The sequence below is a fragment of the Benincasa hispida genome, unplaced genomic scaffold, assembly GCF_009727055.1.
Source record: "Benincasa hispida cultivar B227 unplaced genomic scaffold, ASM972705v1 Contig533, whole genome shotgun sequence".
Taxonomy (NCBI): domain Eukaryota; kingdom Viridiplantae; phylum Streptophyta; class Magnoliopsida; order Cucurbitales; family Cucurbitaceae; genus Benincasa; species Benincasa hispida.
The window spans coordinates 590149-613389 of NW_024064906.1; the positions used below are offsets into that span (position 1 = coordinate 590149).

Below are 23241 nucleotides of genomic sequence, written 5' to 3' on the forward strand. Positions count from 1 at the left end.
CGGTCACCTAGCACTATGTCTCCAAATGATTATCAGAGGCAAAGCTGGTATCTTTAAGCCAAAAGCTTGGCTAAGCACTGTCCAACGTGACTAGTCGTTAACGGAACCAACGCGGGTGTCTGATGCTCTTGCTACACCTTAAAGGAGGCAAGCCATGGATACTGAGTTTCAAGCTCTCATCAACAACTAGACTTGGCACTTAGTTCCTCCCTTACCATCCTTCAATGTGTTGGCAATAAATGGATCTTCAAGCTTAAAAAAAAATCTAGATGGGTCAATACAAAGATACAAGGCACGCCTAGTAGCCAAAGGATTTCATCAACATCTTGGAATTGACTTATTTGAAACATTTAGCCTGGTGGTCAAAGCATCAACTATGAGGGTTGTTCTAAGCATTGTTGTCTCTAAAGGATGGGCCCTTCGTCAGCTTGACTTCAACAACGCATTTCTCAATGGGAAACTTACAGAAGATGTCTATATGCATCAACCACCAGGGTATGTTAACTCTGATTTCCCTAATCATGTGTACAAGTTGAACAAGGCTATATATGGATTGAAACAGGCCCCTCGGGCCTGGAATGATCTACTTAGCACTACTCTAATCAGCTAGGATTCATAAACTCGAAGGTAGATACCTCATTATTTATATTAAACTCAAAGAGCTCAACCATACTACTCCTTGTCTATATTGATGATGTAATAGTGACAGGTAACAACAACAACTTGATCTCTCGGTTAGTAGCCATTTTGCATAGCATGTTTGCACTCGAAGACCTGGGCAAGTTGAATTACTTCTTAGGTATCCAAGTTCATTATCTGAAGCATGGATTTATATTGAATCAGTCGAAGTATGTTGATGATCTACTACAAAGGATTGGTTTTTCAGACTTGAAACCTGTAGCCTCACCTAGCTACTTAGGCAAACACTTGTCTATTACTGATGGAGCTCCCTTCACTAATCCATATCTATACAGAAGTACAATCGAAGCTTTTCAATATCTAACTCACACTCATCCAGACATCACATATATGGTAAATCATCTCAGTCAATTTCTCAAAGCTCCCACAGATGCTCATTGGCAAGCAACAAAAAGAGTCCTTCGGTACATCAGTGGTACCAAGAACTATGGACTGCTATTTCAACAAAGCCCCTCACTTGAAGTTTCAGCCTACTCAAATGTAGATTGAGCAGCAAACATTGATGACCGGAAGTCAGTAGCTGCGTACTGTGTCTTTGTTGGTGGAAATATTGTCTCCTGGCCCTCAATGAAACAAATACCAATAGCTTGATCAAGTATTGAGTCAGAGTATCGAGCCCTTGTATACACTTCCTCAGAAATTGTTTGGCTTCAGCAGCTATTAAGTGAGATTCAACAGTCCTACTCATCCAAACCAATAATGGTGTGACAATGTGAGTGTAGGGGCATTAGCCAACAACCTTGTCTTCCATGCTCATACCAAACATATTGAAATAGACGTCCACTTTGTCAGAGACCTAGTCCTTAAAGGGAAGCTTGAAATCAGGTATATATCTTCTGTTGGGATTGGTATCCTAATTCTCCCGAAGTCTCATAGTTTGTAAACTTTGTACACATTATTATTAATAAAATAAGAGTTATTTTATTTGCATTTACTCATATCCAATAAAAAAAAAATATTTGTGGTTATTGTATGAAAAATTAAGCATGTATATGAGATATACAAGTAGATCATGCCTTAAGTAATAACCTAAAAGGTCTGTAGTATAATGATAAAGGAGGGATACCTTATCCTGGTGACACTACAGATATGGCTCGCTTTGTAGAGGTTTTAAAAGTATTGTGAACTACTACAGATGGTTTGATCCTGATCATTCATGTGGAGACATGCGAACGGGGGTGTCCTATACAAAGAGTTTGTATAAGACCGGACCACGAGATGATTGATCTCTTTATATAACGTCATTGATACTTGAAACTTACATCTCACTTAAACGACCATAGGTGACATGACCTTAATCCTGAGTGTTTTAGGAACTCCTGCCTATGAGAGCGGTCTTTTGATTAGTATGGGTGAAAGTAGCCAAATTGCCAACTCAACAAGCCAACCTTTTTAGGGATTTGTTTGATTGGGGAGCCGGGAACTCAGTTACACAAAACGGAATTCACTTCTTCCTCGAAGTAGGGGTAAGTAAATAGATTGTTCCCTTAAGGGTTGATTTCGGGTCTTGAACATAGTGGCCATATCCTCTCTTTGGAAGAGAAGACCCAATCATAGTAGGACTATGACTTATTGTCATTAAAGAAATCAGTGGTACTTAAGGAGTTAGATGTAACTATAGGGGAAAAACGGTAAATTGGCCCAATTGTACTTACGAGCAATATGTGAAGGGTTATCGCACTGTTGATTGGTTGATATGGACACAAAAATATATCTGTAGTGAGAAAAGTGTAGTTGTCAGTCTTTAGTGAAGTGTCTGTCAGTTAATGGATGGTAGATCTTGTTGGATTGTATCATCACGAAGCGGAAGCAACGAGGATCAATAAACACACTAATTGATTAATTTTGGCAGAAACGAAAACATGCTATAACAGAATTTAATGGGTTTCAAGACATACCTTTGAAAAACTTTTAAAATCTTAATTTCCAGCTGCGAATTCCTCTAAATCTTTGTGTAGACCACCACAAGATCTTCCCTACTATTCTTTTGGTGCTCTAGATTGAGTTGCGAGACTTAAAATAAGCTAGAATCAAGGAAACTTGGAGAATGCTCACAGCAAAAACCTAATGAAAAACTCCTTCTTCAACCAAATTTTCAGCAAAATTCTTTTGATTGGCTTATCTCAAAATCACTCCAATCTTTTCAATATATTGCAGACCATCAGCAAAGAGAATAGCTGCATGAGATGCAACTCATGCTTGGAGTTATTGAAGTTTGAAGATGGTGGGTTATTTGTGAGCTACTTAAAGATGGAGTTGGAAAATTCCATTTTTCCATTTTGTGTTATTTTCTATTTCCAAAATCTAATTTTGATTTAAAAATCACATTTTGATTTAAAAATCAAAATTTATTATTTTTACAAATTAATTTTCTAATAAAATTAATAAATAATTATTTTAAAATTTTAAATAATTCTAATTAATTTAATATCCAATATTAAATTAATTTTACACAAATCTATTTTCATATATTTAAATCATATTTAAATATATATTCTCCAATTTTGTTTGATTCTAATTTGAACTTTTCAAATTAACTTATCACGCTACTCTAGAGCTAATCCATTTTCGAGCTAGTAAGGGGACCTTGTGGACCTACAGATCATGGGCTCTAATGATCCGAGATTAATCGGCTAAACTCATTAGACCGAACTAACCCCCATTCGTTAACTAATGGGTCTCCACTAAAGCCCATAGTTGAACTCCTCTCATTATAGATATATTATGTCCACTCGATATAACCATGATTAGTAAGTTAACCCTTCACAGGTTGTTCGTAATAATAGGTGGGTCGAATCTCTGTTTTACCCCCGAAATTACCTCTTGTTCCTTAAGTCCCACTGATCCCCTAATGAACAATTGTTTTGTGATCCAATCAACAAAACCGAGTCCCTCTCGGGCCAATGAGAGGGCGGGGTCTCTTGTTCCAGACCCAGAATCGACACTTAAGAGAACAACCTCTCTACTATCCCTAAAATCGAGTAGAAGTGAATTCCATCTTGCACCCTATGTCCCCAATTATCTATCCGGTCTTACCCTTAAAATGGGAGGATATTGAGCCGGCGCTATTAAGCTAACCCTCACCTATGCAAATCTAAGGATAATTCCAAATAAATAGGAGTTCATAGTTAGGTCAGGATTAAGGTCAAGTTACCTAGGTCATCGCTTTGAAATAGTCAGTCTTAAACAGTAAACAGTGTTATAAAGTAAGAGTGACTGATTTCGTGGTCCGATCTTGTACAAACCCTTTTGCACAAGGACACCCCCACTCCTTATGTTCCAACATGAACGAATTAGGATCACTTCATTTGTAGCACTTTACAACTCTTTGTAACAACTACAGAGCAAGCCGCATTCAATAGTGTTACCAGAATAAGGTACCCAACCTCATTCATATACTATAGACCATTTTGACTATTTACTCGAACCTGATCCTCTTTTATGTCTTCACATAAAGTTCAAGTACTCATCCAATAGCCAAGGGACTTTTAGGTTTATTGGATTTATAATAAGTAAAACATTTATTCAATAACACCTTATTGAATTTTCAGAATAAGTCTTATTGTTTACAAACCATGAGTTTTAGGACATAAAACCCAACAGATCTTGTGACTAAAGAGTTTAGTCAGTTATTCACGTACCGTTGGAGCTTCAAACTACAGGTCCATAAGGTCCCCCTTGGTAGCTCAATGGATTCAAGTTGAGAAGAAGTTCTTGAGGTTAGTTTGAAGTGTTCAAATTAACAAGAGAAAATTCAATTATTTATGATATAATTGGTGTGATGTATGAGACACATCAAATGGAGGAATTAATGTAAATATGATTTACATTAAGTACCATAAAATAGAAAAAGAACTATGATTTATGTGTTTCATGAGATGAAATATTAAAACTATAGTTTATAAATACAATAAGTTGGTTATCATATTTATTTATAATATATTAATTATATGATAATTAATTTCTTTTTCTCTAATAACCGATTAAGTGGGAGGTCATTGGTGGTTTTATGGTAACTATGAGATAAAAGGAAAAATGTTTTCCTAAATTTAGAGTTACTTCATTCGGAAAGTTACTCACAGAGAAAAGCTATTAAGTGAAAGAGTTTCATTAAGCGATAGCTCACAGACACTAAACGATCGTGCAGATTTGACTATACGATAGTCATTCAGCTGATCGTAGCTAAACGATTGAATGGCTAAGTCTATACGATAAGCCGCCATTTACTAAATGATCGAGCACAAGGTAACCATTGTGGTGGTGTCGTCACTCAGTTCGTGGATCGAGTGGGACTCGATTGGTTTCGTGGAGGCTGTTCATTGTGTTCATGCTGTGTTTCGGTCGTTGCATTTGAGCCTTGTTGTTCTTGGACGCTTGGAGATTGATCGAGAGATTCGTGTAGAATGTTTCTTCAAAGGTATGCATCCTCTATCCCTTGTATCATCTTAAAGCATGTTGTAATTTTTTGTTGTGCATGACCTGTTAGTTTCTGTTTTGAGACTGTAATTGTTAGTGTTCAGTTCGAATGGAATTTGGGACGTTCCCTTCCGCTGCTCATGGAAATCCTCATGTTTGATTTCCTTCACCTTCATCAGATCAGTTAGCTGACTGTCTCACAAAATCATTGACACATTCTCAATTTTTCAACTTACGATCCAAACTTGGGATAGTTGAACTACCCACAAGTAATAGAATATGAAGAAGCAAGTGATAAAATTCTCTCTCTATCGTTTAGTATTTCTAATCTTATTGTGTAAAACGAAGAGCTAAACGATTCAATATTCTTTCCATCGTTTAGCTCTCAGACTCCATCGTGTACAACGAAGAGGTAAACAGTTGACTCTATCACTTAGCTCCCTGATTCTATCGTGTTCAACGAAGAGGTAAACGATCAACTCTCTCATTATCGTTTAGCTCCGAGACTCCATCGTGTACAACAACGAGGTAAACCAATCAATACATCTATCGTTTAGCTCCCTGACTCGATCGTGTACAACGAAGAGGTAAATGATACCAATCCCTTCCGTTTTTATTTTCCTAGATCAACCTTTTGGCTCTTCCAACTCCTTGAGAATTCTAAGTCAAAACAAAATGATCAACCTCATACCCTTCTTTAAACTTGATGAAACCTTCGATAGAGCTTCAGAACTAAAAGCCTTCGATGATACTAAGGCCGGAGTTAAAGGACGTGGACTCTGGCATTGTTGAGATCCCAGGAATATTCTATTGCCCACCCAAAGACGACTCCAATTCCAGCGAGACCCCTGTTTCGAACGAACCCCATTTAGGTGTTCCGGTGGTGGATCTGGAAGATATCGATAAAGATCCATTGAAACGCAGAGATGTGGTGTACAAAATCCGAGAAGCTTCAGAGACATGGGGGTTCTTCCAAGTGGTTAACCATGAAGTTCCAGTGAGTGTTCAGGAAGAGATCATTAATGGGACACATCAATTTTTCGAACAGGACAGTGAAGTGAAGAAACAATATTATACAAGAGACAATAGTAAGCCTTTTTCTTTCAATTGCAATTTTGATTTGTTTAGCGCACCCACTGCCAATTGGAGGGACACCATCTACACTCAAATGACCCCAAATTCTCCCAACCCTCAAGCGTTGCATCAAGTTTGCAGGTAAACTATACTCTCACCATTCTCTATCGACAAAAAAAAAAAAAAAAAAAAAAAAAAACTTGGTACAGCAACCACAATAAAAATATGATATCATACTGATTTCACTCAACTCAATCGTGCAGCCTCCTACCCCATCATCTTCATGCTTACCTCTATCGTGTAGACGTTTGTTCTATCGTCTACCTTTTTCCCAATGATCGTCTAGATATTTGACAATGATCGTCTAGCCTTTTTCTCAACGATCGTCTAGCCTTTTCCCAACGATCGTTTAGCCTTCACCTTTCTGTCACCTACACGCTCAACCCATTCGTGCAGTCTCCTACCCTATTGTCTACACGTTTATCTCTATCGTGTAGATGCTTGTCCTATCATTTACCTTTTTCCCAATCATCGTCTAGATATTTGACAACGATCGTCTAGCCTTTTCCCAACGATCATTTAGCCTTCACCTTTTGATGCTTGATTTTATGAAGTGGAGATGTGGATGATATGTGTTGATGAAATTGCGTTGTGCACTCAAGTTTCCCCAGGGGAATCCAAGTGTAAATTCCTCTGAGTTTCCTGGTAAGTCCAAGGTCGAACACAGGGACTTGTGAAAATAGATTCCGTTGGTAATTTTTTGTGAAGAACTTTGCGGTAACCGGATAAATAAATAAATTGTTAGGTATGTTGTTTACGTTGATGAAAAATAAATAAATGTGGCAGAGTTTGAAAAGAGTTGGTAAATGGAAGATGCGATGAGTATGCGGTGAACGGGTTGAGAAACGTTTCGGCTAACACTTCCTAGGATGCGTTCATGCTATGCGATCATGCAACATGCATACAACAGTAAACCACCTCTTTGTGCGAATGCCACGGCTTCTAAGGCTAGAACGCATGCGATATATGTGCTAAGTCTATATGACCTACACATAAGCCTCTATTCTTATTTATGCGATGACGAAATGACACACACACAAATAAGGCGACCACATAATATCATTCCCATCATTAGTTTTCCTCAACCTATTCGACTAGTTTAGCTACTCATGCGTGCTAAGAGAGTGAAAAGATGTAGAAATAGAACTTCCATTGTATAAATATGAAGATGAAGTACAAAATAACAATGCAAGTATAGAATAAAGGGCCTGGAAGCAATCTCTTGCTGCCCAGGCTTTTACACTGATTTCTACTCGTGCTCAAAAGATAATCTCGCTCTCGCGAGAGTCTGCCCGCTTTTTACTTCTTCACCCCAAGGTTCTCTCTCGAGTTGCCCTGAGCGATCTCCGGCGTCACCACTCTTCTCTTGCTCCGTCTTAAAATGAAAGAAAACTACGAACTTGTGGAACAAAGAATAGCTGAACTAGTTAATTCGTCAACCCCCCTCTCTGAAGAATGCTCTTGGTATTTATAGAGCATCCATGGTGAAAGGTGACTTTTCTCTCTTGGTTGTACAGATGGGACAACTTTAATTCCTGACTGATGCGTCGAATAATTGTCACCGAAAAGCTGAATGTACTTTGTGACTGTTATCGGCTGTCAACTTAATTCAGATTCGATTGTCATCAGCTTTTTGTCCCATCGCGATTGATTAGCCTTTCACTCAGATGCGCCCAACATATTGCGCAGACCAAGTTGTGGTGATCCTTCTCGGGCAAATGTTTACGAACACAATCATCGCAAAGCCTTGCGGTGATTTCCTATGATTGCAATTCTTACATTGCTCAATGCATATTATGCTCAAAAATACAAAAATCAACTGTTCTAATGCATTGAACGCATGCGACCGCAATATTATGAAATTGATGCTTAATGGACGCAAATTAACATATTTCATCAATGCAATCCAACATTGTTTAAGAACTTAGCACTATGATAACGTGCATTTCTGCCTGTTATCACCTTTCTGTCGCCTACACGCTCAACCCAATCGTGCAGTCTCCTACCCCATCGTCTACACGCTTACCTCTGTCGTGTAGACGCTTGTCCTATCGTTTACCTTTTTCCCAACGATTGTCTAGATATTTGACAACGATCGTCTAGCATTTTTCTTAACGATCGTCTAGCCTTTTCCCAATGATCGTTTAGCCTTCACCTTTCTGTCGCCTACACGCTTAACCCAATCCTGTAGTCTTCTACCCCATCGTCTACACGCTTACCTCTATCGTGTAGACGCTTGTCCTATCATTTACCTTTTTCCCAACGTTCTTCTAGATATTCACGGCTGGAAGGAAGAAATTTCGTGATAGGAAGAGGAAGAAGAAAAGAAAACCCACACTTTTCAATGGGCATTCAATTCTTTCTTTTGTGTGGGAAAAAAACCTAGGAATTATCTTTTTCAAGGCAAATGAACAAAACCCACCAACCAAACATGGGTTTTGTAAGCCCATTCCCATTCCCACCCTCTTTTCCCTCCAACCAAATGGCCCCTAAGTGTGCTTTTATAAAAATCGAAGCAAATTAATATTCGGTAAATTTCAACTTACATCTAAAAGGTTGGTTATAGTGTTTGGTATATAATTAAATACTATATTATTGTATTTTAGATATAATAACTAAATAACCATACCATTAAAAGGGGTAATTGACAAAAATGACTTTTTTCAAGTTTTCATTTTGATTTTTGGACCCTTTTTAAAAAATAAGTTTTTTTGACCCCCACAAATTTGAAAATGAATGAAAATTACCCTAATACCCCTCACATTTCAAAACTCACTCAAACCCTCCAAACCCTCACTTTTCTTTTCTATTTTCACCCTTCTCCATTTCAAAAGCTCAATCTCACTCCATTTTACTCTTCCCATTCCATATTTCCTTATCATTCTCCTTTTCATTAAAGATCATTGGGATTTTTCAACTAAGGTATGGATTTTCATTTTGTTTCACTCTATGTGTTAGTTTATGTTAGGTTTTCTTGTGTGAATATTTGAAATCTATGTTAGATCTATGTTGAATGTTATTTTTTTCCCTAAAAACATCATGTTCGGCATTTTCTGAATAAGTTTGAGCCTAAAATGCGTTTCCAGAAATCAGTCTTACCCGACCGAACATCATAACATTGTACCGGGTGGGCAAGTTTGAGGTTACTTGAGGATAGATTTGGGGAAGAGGGATTGTGCCCGGTGGTAGACCAACCGGGCCGTAAGTCATTTTGATCTGGTATGGGCGGGAAAGATAGGAAAGGACGATGGGGAGGGGGGCAAAACCGGGTAGAAGTAGGTGGCGCCCGGTCTCGGCCAGACCGAGTATTGGACTGGGTAGGGGGAGGGCACCGGGTAGAGAGAGGGTGCGCAGAGAGGGGGCAAATATGAGACTAAACGATCGTTTAGTAATATTAAACGATCACTTGGTGGTACTAAACAATCGCTTAGTAGTAGTAAATGAACACTTAGCTATGATCGATGGGAATAGAAGGGCACCGAGTAGAGAGAAGGCGCGCAGAGAGGAGACGGGTATGCGACTAAATGATCGCTTAGTTATGATCGATGGGAATGGGAGGCACCGGGTAGAGAGGGGGCGAGTATGGGACTAAACAATCGCTTAGTAGTGCTAAACGATCGTCTAGCTATGATCGATGGGAATGGGAGGGCACCGGGTAGAAAAGGGATGGGTATTGGGACTAAACGATCACTTAGTACCATCGCCTAGTACTAAACGATTTCTTAGCTATGATCGATGGGATCTAAACAATATGTTGGATTTTCTGAACGATGGCACTACACGATCGTGCTAAGCGATGCGATGAAGTGCTACGCGATAGAACTGAGTGATCGTTTAAATGTAGACCTAAGCGATCATGGCGTGGGAACTAAACGATATGTTGGATTTTCTAAACGATGGCACTACACGATCGCTCGGTTGGGTATTGGACTTGGTAAAGGGGGGCGAGCCGTGGGGGGTGCTTCTGGAATTTGGCCCGGCCCAGCCTGGCCGGGTATTGGACCGATTAGGGTATTCTATTTTTTCGCCCGACACCGTACCTAGTCGGGTATGGGTCGAGCCATTTATTTATATTTATATATAATTTTTTTATTTTTTGAAGTACGCATTGATGATCATGATGTGTTGTCTTCTAATTTATCTGTTTCATGAAAAATGTAGGTTATAATGGAACTAGATATGAAGGTACATCCTAATGACCATTTTCCTACGACCTTTTCATGTTGTTACCACATAGGAAAGGCTATCCCTAAAATTAAGAAAAAAAACTCTCCGGCACAATTAGCCATGTTTAGACAAACATGTTTTGGTCCCCTCCTTGACACAAACATCATATTCAATGGACCACTAATTCATTATATTTTTCTTCGGGAGGTAGAGGAACCTAGGAGAGATGTGGTTAGCTTTAATCTTATGAGGAATAAAGTATCCTTCAGCCAAGCAGAGTTTAACCTTATCACAGGACTAAAACATCAAACTAGAAATGTGAGAGGAGAAAATTCTTTTGTTAGACTTAGAGCCAAGTATCTGAACGACAATGATGGCATGAAGGCATACGAGTTGGATATTTTTCCACTCTTGAGTTTGAAAACGATTTTGATGCAGTGAAAATTGCATTGTTTTATTTTATTGAGTTTGCTATGATGGGTAGAGAGAGGAAAAAGAAAATGGTTTTTGAAAATTTAGCGATCATAGACGATTGGAATAGATTTTGTAATGAGGATTGTAGCAAGAAAATTTTTGCCAATACAATTAAACGATTCAAATAAGGATTGAAAGATAAAGCACAAGCTTAAAAAGGCAATGCAGATGGAAAACAACAGATGTACAGTCTTTACGGATTTCCCCATGCTTTTCAGGTAACTTAATTTGTTTGAATTACACTTACATTTGTTTGAATACTCATAAAAGTACACCACTGATATACACTTACATTTCATATAGGTATGGGCATATGAAACAGTTTCATCAATATCCGGACGCATTACAAACAGATTGAATGACAATGCGATACCACGTATTTTGAGATGGTCGTGCTCACATTCTTCTCCATATGGAGTGATTAGAGACAAAGTCTTTGGGTTAGATGCAGTATGTTTCTTCTTAATTTTTTTAGGTTAGAGTTATCTTGATACTTATAGCTTCTTAGTTTATTTATTCATGATTACAATTTTTTGTAGGTGGGAATTACATTGAAACTCGTTCCTTCTGAGGAAGAGATCCAGTTTATGAATCGTGTTATGGAGCCACCCATCCCTCCACTTGCACCAATTGCACCACCTGTACAACCAAAACCCACAAATGATGGCGATGTTGCTGGATCTTCGAACACTAAGGAGGTCGATGACAGTGACAATCAACAAAGACATGACGAGAAGTCATATAAAAAACGGAAGAAGTATCACAAATTGGTTAAGCTAGTCAAACGTCTTGATCATCGTGTGGAAAGTCTTGATCGTCGTGTGGAAAGTGTGGAACGTGACCTAAAAGACATTAAAAAGTACTTGCGACAATTATCAAAAGTAAGGATATACCATTATGATGCTTCTTGTATGGTATCTTCATAACTAAGCATGTAGGGATATACCTAAAAATTTATAAATGTAATAGAAGGTCGCAGTGGCCGAATGAGGAAAATTTCTTGGAAATTAACTACACCGTGGAAGGACACAAGTAAGTATGGAAAAAGGAAAAAAATGCTTCAGAAGTACGATCCCCTCGTTGATATACCTGAGGATCTTAACATTAAATTTCAAAAGTGGATGGACAACGTAGACCCTGCTGCGATGATCCAGAGGAAGGCATATGCTCAAATGGATAAAAATTGGTTTAATAGTCTATTAACACCGTCCCAATGGATGAATGACGAGGTATATAACCTTAATTTAGATTCTCGTGTGTGTATATGTGTCCCTATTTACTTGAACACTCTTATCGTGCAAGTAATAGACATATTGTTTATGTTCATAAAAACGAAAATGCAAGCCCAACCAGGCTTGTGTCATTGAAAATTTGCTATAGCTGACATTGTAGTTACGGTATGTTATCTGACATTGTAGTTACGCTATATATTAGGCCATTTTTTGACATTCTCTGATTTTCTCATTCCTTTAGAACTTCCTAAGACGCATTATTAACAAAAAAAAAAAAAAAGAAAAAAGAAACATATAATTAACAAAGCAACCATAACTCAAACTCCAAAAATCAACCTCCAAAAATTTATAAATAAATATCAAATGAAGGGCATTGTCAATTTTTCTAGTAATTAGTAAACTATTGAGAATACATATGAAAAAGAAATACATACATATAAAAATGAAATACATATCTTCTTATGACGGAGTGTACAAAATTATAACTTCGTGAGATTCAAGTTTTGGACTTTTGATGAAGAGAACTTCTTAGTGGAGAATTTGATGAAGAGAAACAATTTAATAAAGAGATACAAGTCTAGAAATGGTTTTTGGATAAATTAATTTTAGGTGGAATATGAATTAATTTGGTAGGTGGGTGGTTGAAATTGAAAGTGGGCATTTACTAAGGGGCTGAACCAGATTGCACCTTGAGAAAACCGGTCGGTTAGTTCCATCATTTAGAAAATCCTACATATCGTTTAGTTGCCATGCCACGATCGCTTAGGTCTATATCTAAACGATTGCTCAGTTCTATCGCGTAGGACTTCATTGCATCGCTTAGCGCACGTCGTAGCTAAGCGATCGTGTAGTGCCATCGTTTAGAAAATCCAACGTATCATTTAGTTCCCACACCACGATCGCTTAGGTCTACATCTAAACGATCGCTTAGTTCTATCGCGTAGCACTTCATCACATCACTTAGCGTGCGTCGTAGCTAAGCGGTCATGTAGTGCTATCGTTTAGAAAATCCAACATATCGTTTAGTTCTCATACCACGATCGCTTAGGTCTACATCTAAACGACCGCTCAGTTCTATTGCATAGCACTTCATCGCATCAATTAGCACGATCGTGTAGTGCCATCGTTTAGAAAATCCAACGTATTGTTTAGTTCCCATCGATCATAGCTAAGCGATCATTTAGTACTAGGCGATAGTACTAAGCGATCGTTTAGTCCCATACCTGCCCCTCTCTACCCGGTGCCCTCCCGTTCCCATCGATCATAGCTAAGCGATCGTTTAGTACTACTAAGCGATCTTTTAGTCCAATACTCGCCCCCTCTCTACTTGGTGCCCTCTCATTCCCATCGATCATAGCTAAACGATCATTTAGTATTAGGCGATGGTACTAAGCGATCGTTTAGTCCTAATACCTGCCCCCTCTCTGCACGCCCCCTCTCTACCCAGTGTCCTCCCCATACCCAGTCCCAATAATCGCTCAGCTTCGTTGAATATTCGTCTAACTTTTCTTTACATTGCTATACGATCGTCTAACTATTTTTCATGTTTTTTTATATAAAATATCATTCTGGAAATAATTTAGTGTAGATAACTTTTTTGTGGGGTTATAAACAAATTAAATTTGGTGGATGAATTTTTAGTGTTGAAATGTGAAAAATAATTTTTTGTCAATTATTTTTGGATAAAATAATTTTTTTGTGAATAAATCTTTGAGGTGGAGAATTTTTTTGAATTAATTTGGTAGGTTGGTTGTTGAAATTGAAAGTGAGAATTTAGTAAAGGGCATAAGAGTAATTGTACAACAAATCTTTTCCATGCTTACATCATTTTCATCATCAAGGGGGTCAAAAAAACTTGTTTTTCAAAAGTAAGTAAAAAATACAAAATCATACTCCAAATAGGTTATTTTTGTCCATTTTTCCATTAAAAGGCTGTTTTTAAATATAGAAAAATAAACCAAAATATTTACAAAATATAACAAAATTTTAAAACTATCAATGATAGATGCGGATAGACACTGATAGACTATAAGTGATATTGATAGACACCGATAGAAATCTATCAGCGTCTATCATTAATAGTTCTAAAATTTTGCTATATTTTGTAAATATTTTCAAGAGTTTTACCATTTAAAATAATTTTCTTATCATTTAAAGCTATTTTTTTAATCATTTTTAATATGTACATAAACCTACTATCATATTTTGTAATTTTTTTTTTTTAGAAATTTAAAATATTTAAAATGTTACGCTTTCTCTTGATTGTTAAGTATTAAGGAAAAAACTTTGATTTTTTTTTTTTTATAAAAAAATCAATATCGTATGATTTATTAAAAAGTAAAACATGATTTTATAAAACTCTAAAAGTGGGTAGGGAATTGATTTTGAAAGTCAGCATGAAATGAATGTGAGTTGTAAAAGTGATTTTATTAGATTTAATCCAAACTTACGATTCTTTTTAAAATCACTTCTAATCTGGTTAAAATCAACCCCAAAGCGTCCTTAGTATATTATAAGAGGGCATTTGGCCCCACAAGTTGGGTTGGATTTGATAGGTAAAAAAAACTCATTCACCGTTTGGTTCATAAATTATTAAAGAGATTTATTACCTCTTATTCGCGTTAACTCACATTTCTCACTTTGTTATTAATTTTCCTAATAATTTTTCTCCTATAATAATTATCAACTTTACTCTACTCTATTCTACGTGCCAAACGTCCCTAAATTTGTATCAGTGAATGTATATTATTGAAAGGTGTAGAAAATTTTTGTGAATAATCGGTTAAAAGATTAGTAACGTATGAGATTAAAAGGAGATTATATAAAAATGTCTAAATATGTGCACAATGTTTTTAAATGTTATATGTTTGGATTTTTGTGACAAATTCAACGTTAAGAGTTCGTGACAATTTAATTCAAAATAAATGACTGATTTTGGAGTCAACTGGAACAATATGGTGAATTTAAGAAAAAATTGGTATTTTTGAAAGAAATTAGAAAAAAGATGCAATTTTTTTTTTTTATCCTTATTGGAACGCGTCTCTTCACTTTGAAATTTGCGGCATCATCAAACAAAAGTAATTGAAGTTGTTAAATTTTTTAGCGGTGTGGGTTTTATTTATATTTATAAATTATTTACATTTTGACAACATATTCTACTTTGGAATGGTGATGAAGTATTGGCATTTTTCTCACACCACCTAGGTTTAAGTTCCAACTCCATGTGTTTATTTTTCTTTCATCTTTCTTATTTTGAAATTTTCAATATTAAATATAAATAATTCCATCACTTTACTATAAAAAATATTATAATTATATCATCATTTTATTTCAGAATATATATTTGAATTTTTTAATTTATTTTATATTAATTCAATTGTAATTTACTTACCGAGATAGTTAAATTAAATTAACTAAATTATAATTTAGGGAGTATTGAAAAAAAAATTAAATAATGTAAACAAAAAATGGATTTGGGGCAGAGACATGCATGATTGACAGATTTGGGGTGGATTTGATTTTATTTTATTTTTTTTTAAAAAAAACTAGTGTACGTGTTATACGAGTTTTCTCTTCCGCATCAACTTTCACATCAGTGTTGGTGCAATCGGTGAAGATAATAAATGGTGTTGGTGCAGTTGGTGAGGATAATAAATGTGTACATGAAATATGGAGGACCTTTTATATTAATATGGTTGTTTTCAAAACTTATTAGGAAAGTAAGGTTGTTTTGAAACTTATTAGAGAAATATTGTTGTTTTGGGAGATCGAGGCTAGAAGTCGAGGGTTGATGATTCGATTAATGTAGAGGTCGAACGTTGAGAACTCGACAAACAAAGAAAAACTTGAAAACAATATGTATATTAGGGTTGTCGAAGGGTCGAAACTTCAACCCTCGACAAGGAAGCTAAGTGGGTGAAGGAAATCTCGCTAATTTTTTAATGAGGATCTCGCTCTAGAAGGAAATCTCGTTAATTTTGTGAAGATGTATATTAGGTTGTCGAAGGTTGAGGTTTCGACATACATAAGTCGAAACTTCAACCCTCGACAAGGAAGATAAGTGGGTGAAAGAAATCTTGCTAATTTTGTGATAAGGATCTCGCTCTAGAAGGAAATCTCGCTAATTTTGTGGTGATGTATATTAGGTTGTCAAATGTTGAAGTTTCGACATACATAAGTCGAAACTTCAACCATTGACAAGGAAGTTAAGTGAGTGAAGGAAATCTCGCTAATTTTGTGATGAGGATTTCGCTCTAGAAGAAAATCTCACTAATTTTGTGATGGGGATCTCGCTTTAGAAAGGAATCTTGCTAGAAATGTGGGCTGAATCTCGCTGGTAAAGTGAGCATCGCTAGGAAGACAGTTTGTTAAAAAAATGCTTAATCTCGCTCATGAAGAGGATCTCGCTGATGAGGATCTCACTCATGAGGAGGATCTCGCCAAATATTGTCTTCACTTTATTTACTTTCCATAGAAATATATATAGTATATATATATATATATGATCAATGAGAAAAAAAGCTAATAATCATTAATGAAAAAATAACAATAACAGAATTTTGTTACAACTAATAACTATAATTGAGTAAGTTTAATGAAAGTGCATATATTAAAATTGACTATAATTGAATAAATCTGAAAAAATATGATCAACCTTGATTTTATTATCAAGTAAATTAAAAAAAGACGAAATAAGTAAATAGAATGGTAGAGAAATGTGAGGGTAAATTCACTCAGGATATGTAGTGTGAGGTCCTATCACCATGCTGCCCTTGCTCCGATTCCCCTGCGCGATTCCCTACATGCATTGACCGACTGCATGCATGCTCCCTCTGCCCGCCACTGCTCCGATTTTCTACATGCATTGACGCATGCATGCCCCTCTACCATAGCCTTAATGCCTCTTCAACCACCCCAAACCCGTGGGTCGAGTGTTCAACACTCGACCTACATTCTTTTAAACCCCCATCCTCTTCATTTTTGCTCACTCACTCCCTGCATGGATATATTTTTAATGTACATTTATGTGTACTAAAAATTTATATTTTTTTTTTTGGAGAAAAATATATTTTTGATTTCTGAGTTTGCTAAGAATAGATATATTGGTTCCTAAAATTTCATTTTAGTCATTGAGTTTAGAAAAAAAGTCACTCTATTAATAAAATAATTAAATATGGACATGTCAAATGACGGGAAAATTAAAATAATATGGTAGTTTTAAAAACTATTTATAAAAATATTGTACTTTTCAAACTATTTAGAAAAATATTGTTTTTTTTTTAAATAGGTCGAGGGTTCAAAATTCGACCTACTTTACCTTTTTTTTTTTTCTTTTTTAACAATTTAGGCATTCTTTGTGTTTCTTTTTTTTTTCTTTTTCACCTTTTCAACATTCGACCTTTGTGTTTCTTTTTTTTCTTTTTAATTTTTCATTTTATAAAAATAATTTCTAAAAATATTTTATTATTTTAATATTTTATTTAAACTCTAAAAAGAATAAATTAAAAAAAAACAATATCTCATAAAAATAAAAAAGTATAAATTAAAATATCTCATTTATATAAAAATAATTATAAAAATCAATGTGTCCCACAAGGTGGACGTTGTCGATTTCGAGCTGGTTGTCGTCGTCGACTTCGAATTTGAGGTTGCTCTGGTTCTTCTTGATGTTGCTTTGGTACCTCTGTAGACGCTTCATGATATAAATATTCATTATGCTCTCCATGACCCCGACCATGTCCATGCACGTATGAAGACGAAGGACCAGCTCTGAGTCATAATGTCCTAAACCAAATGTTGGCATCATCATCATCGGACTAACATAATCAGTTTGACTCTGCATCTGCATCACAGGGGGCAACTCTTCCACATTATGGGCAACCTCATCAAACTCATCCTCTTCTTGTACAAGTTCTCTATGTCTAGGATTTGGTGGAAGAACAATAGGTATATCGTACATATAATGTATCTCCTCCATATAGCTTTGGTTGTCACTACATATAGCAAGAACCTGGTTCGGATCATTCGCAGCATCACAGAGTCTACTGTTGTTCGATCTCTGTGAATTATAAAACAATTAGATAATATTTAAAATAAATTTTAATTAAAAATAGTTAGATAATATTCATTCATTTACCAGATAACCCACAACTGCTCCTGGACGAGTGATGTAGCGCCTTGTGATATTATTATACCAATGAATGTAGTTTTGAGTGACATCCCTGTCAAACTGTTCAATAGAAAACCCCACTACAATAAACCTTGCACGATAGTGCCATCACACTACCAAATGTGCAACTTTTTTGGACCAATTTACAGTTCTTAAGTCGATATCATGCAGTAGGGGTTTAGTACTACAAGGCGATGGGACATCCTGCTGAAAACCGAATTGTCTCATCACCCTGTCAGGAAGATGCCACTCACCAATGTGAAAATACATGAGAGGACTCATCGTCCGCCATATGTTTTGACCATTTGTACAGAAATTGGGCAAAGTATGCATAATAATTTTGTATGACTCCCAAATAACCTGAAACACAAAATATTATATTGGAGAACATTAAAGACAAATACAAGTATAAAATAATCAATTAGGTTCAGTGTAATGTACCTGATCAGGTTGAAGCAGATCAAACATGTATCTGTACTGGTTGACTACATGTGTGGCTATCCTAGTCACACAAAATTTTTCTCTCCACCTAAATTTTTAAATTGATAATTTAGAATCTAAATTAAATAGATCAGTGATAGAAAAATTAAATTGAATTAAAACAACATACCGAGAACCGTAGGCTCGTCCAACTAACTGAGCGTCATTAAAATGTTGTAGCTGTGGAGCCATTGTTGGAAATCGGTCCCAAACCCATAGTTTCAAAAGTATGAGAGGCCCAGCTATCTCTCGAACCTCAGGTCTTGTTGCTTTGCATAGTTGTCTATACAACCATGCCAAACATACTCCACCCCATGAATATCGCCCCGCATCATAGAGGTTAGCTAATAGTGGCAGGAACATCAAGTAAACAAAATGTCTTGATTTGTCGGAAAACAGACTTCCACCCATCATTTGTAGTATATATGCTCGTGCATATCTTATGACGGTTTTCTCGTCTGCATCATCTATGAGGTCACGGAATTGTGTTCCTAACTATATCAAACTTAACCTCGATCTTTTAATTTTGTCAGTAGGTGGGGTTACATCGAGGTACAGTTGACAAACTTGTGACCAGTCATCGTACATCACTCCGGTGACCAGCTCACCATCAACAGGTAACCCCAACAACACTTCTATATCTTGTAGAGTGATAGTGCACTCTCCAACAGACATATGAAATGTATGTGTCTCAGGCCTCCATCTATCGACCAAGCCTGTGATCAGATACCAGTCCAACTGAATAAATCCCAATCTGGCAACCTCATAGAATCCAGATGTGCGCAATAGCGGTAGTATTCGAGGGTGGAGTGAGATAGTGCGCTGGAGGACTACCTCCCAACGCTTGCAAGATATTTCTCCAATAGTACGATCTCGTCATACAACAGATGATCGATAAATGGACTGATTGTAATGCCCGGATTCTTACACATTATGATCCGACCACTACGACATGCATACTTAGACTTTTCTATCATGAGATGAGTTTGGTGAAAATTTAAAAGAACATATCTAAATTTTATTGATTAGATAGAAAACTATATAAAAAAAGTTTATTTATCAAAACACCATGATCCATAAAACAATAGCGTGGTGGTACAAAATGCATATGCCTATAATAGTGAGTTTGATGGTTGGCCATTTGAGCGACGTCCAATTCTGCCGTCTACGCTGTGTCCTTACCTACAAAGTCTATAAAAATATAGGATGAGTATATAATATACCCAGTAAGTAGTTCTCACGTAGGGTAGTGACCAAATGCACAATCACAAGCAACATGTCATGAAAACATATGGTTGGGACCGAAAACGTATAATAACATGTGGTGGTCGGTTATGCTTCCAACATAAATCTTCTGCCCTGATTAGGAAGATGAAGAACTAAGCGAAAACTAAACCCATCTGATGATTAGCAGGTCATGCAGTCAGTAGGGCCAGAGTCGCATCCAACATCAACCACTAGCATAAACGTAATATTGGACTAGAGGGGTGCAACCATACCTACCCTATTAGTCCCTAACGTAAACATAACGTAAGATTAGCGCTGGAGGGGTGCAACCATACATGCCCTGCCAGCCCTAGAAGCATAAATTTCTCCGCCCTAATAGGAAGATGAGGACTTAAGCGGAAACTAACCCATTTGATGATTAGCGGGTCATGCAGTCAGTAAGGCCAGAGTCGCATCCAACATCAACCATTAACATAAACATAAGATTAGACTGGAAGCATAACTTACACCCAATTAAAACTTGATTTTAACGTAATTGTGAACAAACATAATGCATGGGGTCCTTTGTAGAGAAACATGTTTTAAACATGTAATGCAATATAACAATTAACATAATCATGCAACATAATAAAGGTACACTACCATAGAACATTTAAAGAGAGGGTGAGATAAACTACTTACCTTGACTGTGATCTAATTATTCCTTATTATTCTTTATGATTTTATCAGCAGAGTTTTCCCTTTTTAAATCAAAAGAAGAAATTTTGGCAGCACCTTACCCGAGCTTTTCTCTTTTAATCTCACAGAACTTCCTCACTCACACTTACTTTTTCACACAATTCTTTGTTACTGAGATTTGTTTGAGAATGGGTTAAATCTTCGGCAAAGGGTCCTATTTATAGTAGTTTTCAGCTCTTCTCAGTGTGACAAATCATCCTACAGATTTCTTCTTTAGAATTACTTAAGGTTTAAGGATTCCTCTCAATAAGACACCTAATCTTGGCTAATGTTTGCCCTTACGTCATCATTCTTTGTTTGAATTCAATTTTAGGGTGTTTTTTTATGTATAATCTATAAGATCGTGGCCAAATTCAACGCATAATCCACGCTTCTGTCCAAATCTCGCTCTCTTTGTTCTCAGAATCTCGCTCTCTTCAGCTTTCTCGCTGGTTTGGCTCTCGCAACTTCCGCTCTCGTTCTCGCTGTTGCTGGTCGCGCTCTCGCACTTGCTGTTGCTGGTCGCGCTCTCGCTCTCGCTGGTCTCGGTCTCGGTCTTGCTCTCGCTATCGCTCTCGCTCTCGCTCCCGCTCCCGCTCTCGCTCCTGCTTCTGCTCCCGCTCTTTCCTACTGTCTCGCTAAGAATCTCGCTCTTTTTACTCTCGCTCTCTTTACTCTCACTCTCTCCAATGTTCTCTCTAATCTCGCTAGTTTTCACGCGTGGTTGCCTTCACTGCTTGTGGATTCCACTTCCTCTTTTTAACTCTTTCAATTTTTAAGAGTATATGGGCATTCACCTCAAATTCTTCCAATGATTAGTGTCCAAACAAAAGTTATCTACTGCCCGTTGTCTCTTGAATTGGCTAGTGTCCAATCTTCCAATTAATCCTCCCTGATTCTACTCCCTTATTCATTATTTTTGGATAATGAATAAATTTCCAATTTCCAATTATTCATTTTTTTTCTTCTTCTTTTAAATTTCCACCCCTTTAAATAAAATTTCGTCCTGCTTAATATTTGACATTTAATTTCCTGTATGCGTACAATCTTGGTCGTTACACTGATCGTACAAAACATCGGGATCAACAGGTCCTGGGTTTAAAGCCATGATCTAAAATAAAAAAAAATTATTTTTTAATTAAAAAATATTTATTTCTCAATTAAAAAAATATTTATTTCTCAATTAGAAGAATAATGTACAATTTAATTAACTTAATTAAATAATGTACAACTTAATTAAAAGAATAATGTATAACTTTATAGATTACAATAAAAATAATTGAATATACAATAAATTATTATAAAAAATTGAATATACAATAAAAAAAATTTAATATACAATAAAATGAATATATAATAAAAAAAATATTTATTTTTCAATCCCTAACTATCCGGAGCCCGTCTTAATAACAAAGGAAACTTCCTTCGATTATGGCCTAACTAATTACAAAATCCACATCATTGTCAAGTGGCTGGTTCTGTCCAATCCATCTCATTGTGATAACGTGAACTTTTCAGTCTACCAGGTTTTCTCAACAACGATGGATCAGGATGTAAAACGGGTATATTAGGGTACGTGATCCAGTAATCTTCATACGGTACAGGTTGAAATTGAGGAAAGTAACATTCAACATACGTTGACAATTTATAGTAGTCCTCAATAAAGTCTTCGTAGTTCATGTTAAAATGTGAGCAAACGGCCATAAAATGCGAGCATGGAATGTGATGCGTTATTTTATGCGGTGAAAATATGGAATGAATTGCGGTGATGAAATTGCATTGAGCAACAAGTTTTCTCAGTGGAATTCAAGTATAAACCCCACTGAGTTTCCTGGTAAGTCCAGGGTCGAACTCAGAGACTTGGGAAAATGGTATGGGGTGATAATTTTTCAAAAGATTTTGCGGTAACCGGTAACTCAAATAGTTGTTTGGTTTGTTTTTTGCGATAATAAAAATAAACAAATGCGGCGGAGTTTTGAAAAGAGTTGATAATACGGAAAATGCGATGAGTATACGGTGAATGGGTTGAGAAGGGATTTGGCTAACACTTCCTAGGATGCGTTCATGCTATGCGACCATGCAACACACACACAATAGTAAACCATCTCTTGACGCGAATGCTACGGCTTCTAATGCTAGAACGCATGCGATATATGCGATAAGTCTATAGGACCTACACATAAGCCTCTATTCTTACCCAAGCGGTGACAAGATGAAACACATACAAATAAGGCGACCTCATAATATCATACCTATCTCGAGGGTGCATGCGATGCAGGTTGACAAATAGAGCTTATCTCTAAGTTCCTATCTCTTGCTTATGCAGATCTAATCTTGCTCTCTCGAGTCTAGATTTTAACCTAACTCTTTCGTGTCTTTAGGTTCTTTCTTTAGACTCTCTCTCGAGTAGCTCTAAAGGGGTGTTGGGCACAACATAAAACAAGATAATCGCATGCAATGAAGATCCTAGGTTATGTTAGCTTAGTTCTTCTCAACCCATTCGATAAGTTTAGCTACTCATGCATG

At 36.5% G+C, this 23241-nt stretch overlaps 1 pseudogene; it reads left to right on the forward strand.

Annotated features, from left to right (window-relative positions):
• Positions 1-5781: 5781 nt before the first annotated feature.
• The window catches only part of LOC120069654, a 55404-nt pseudogene continuing 37944 nt past the window's right edge, over positions 5782-23241 (forward strand).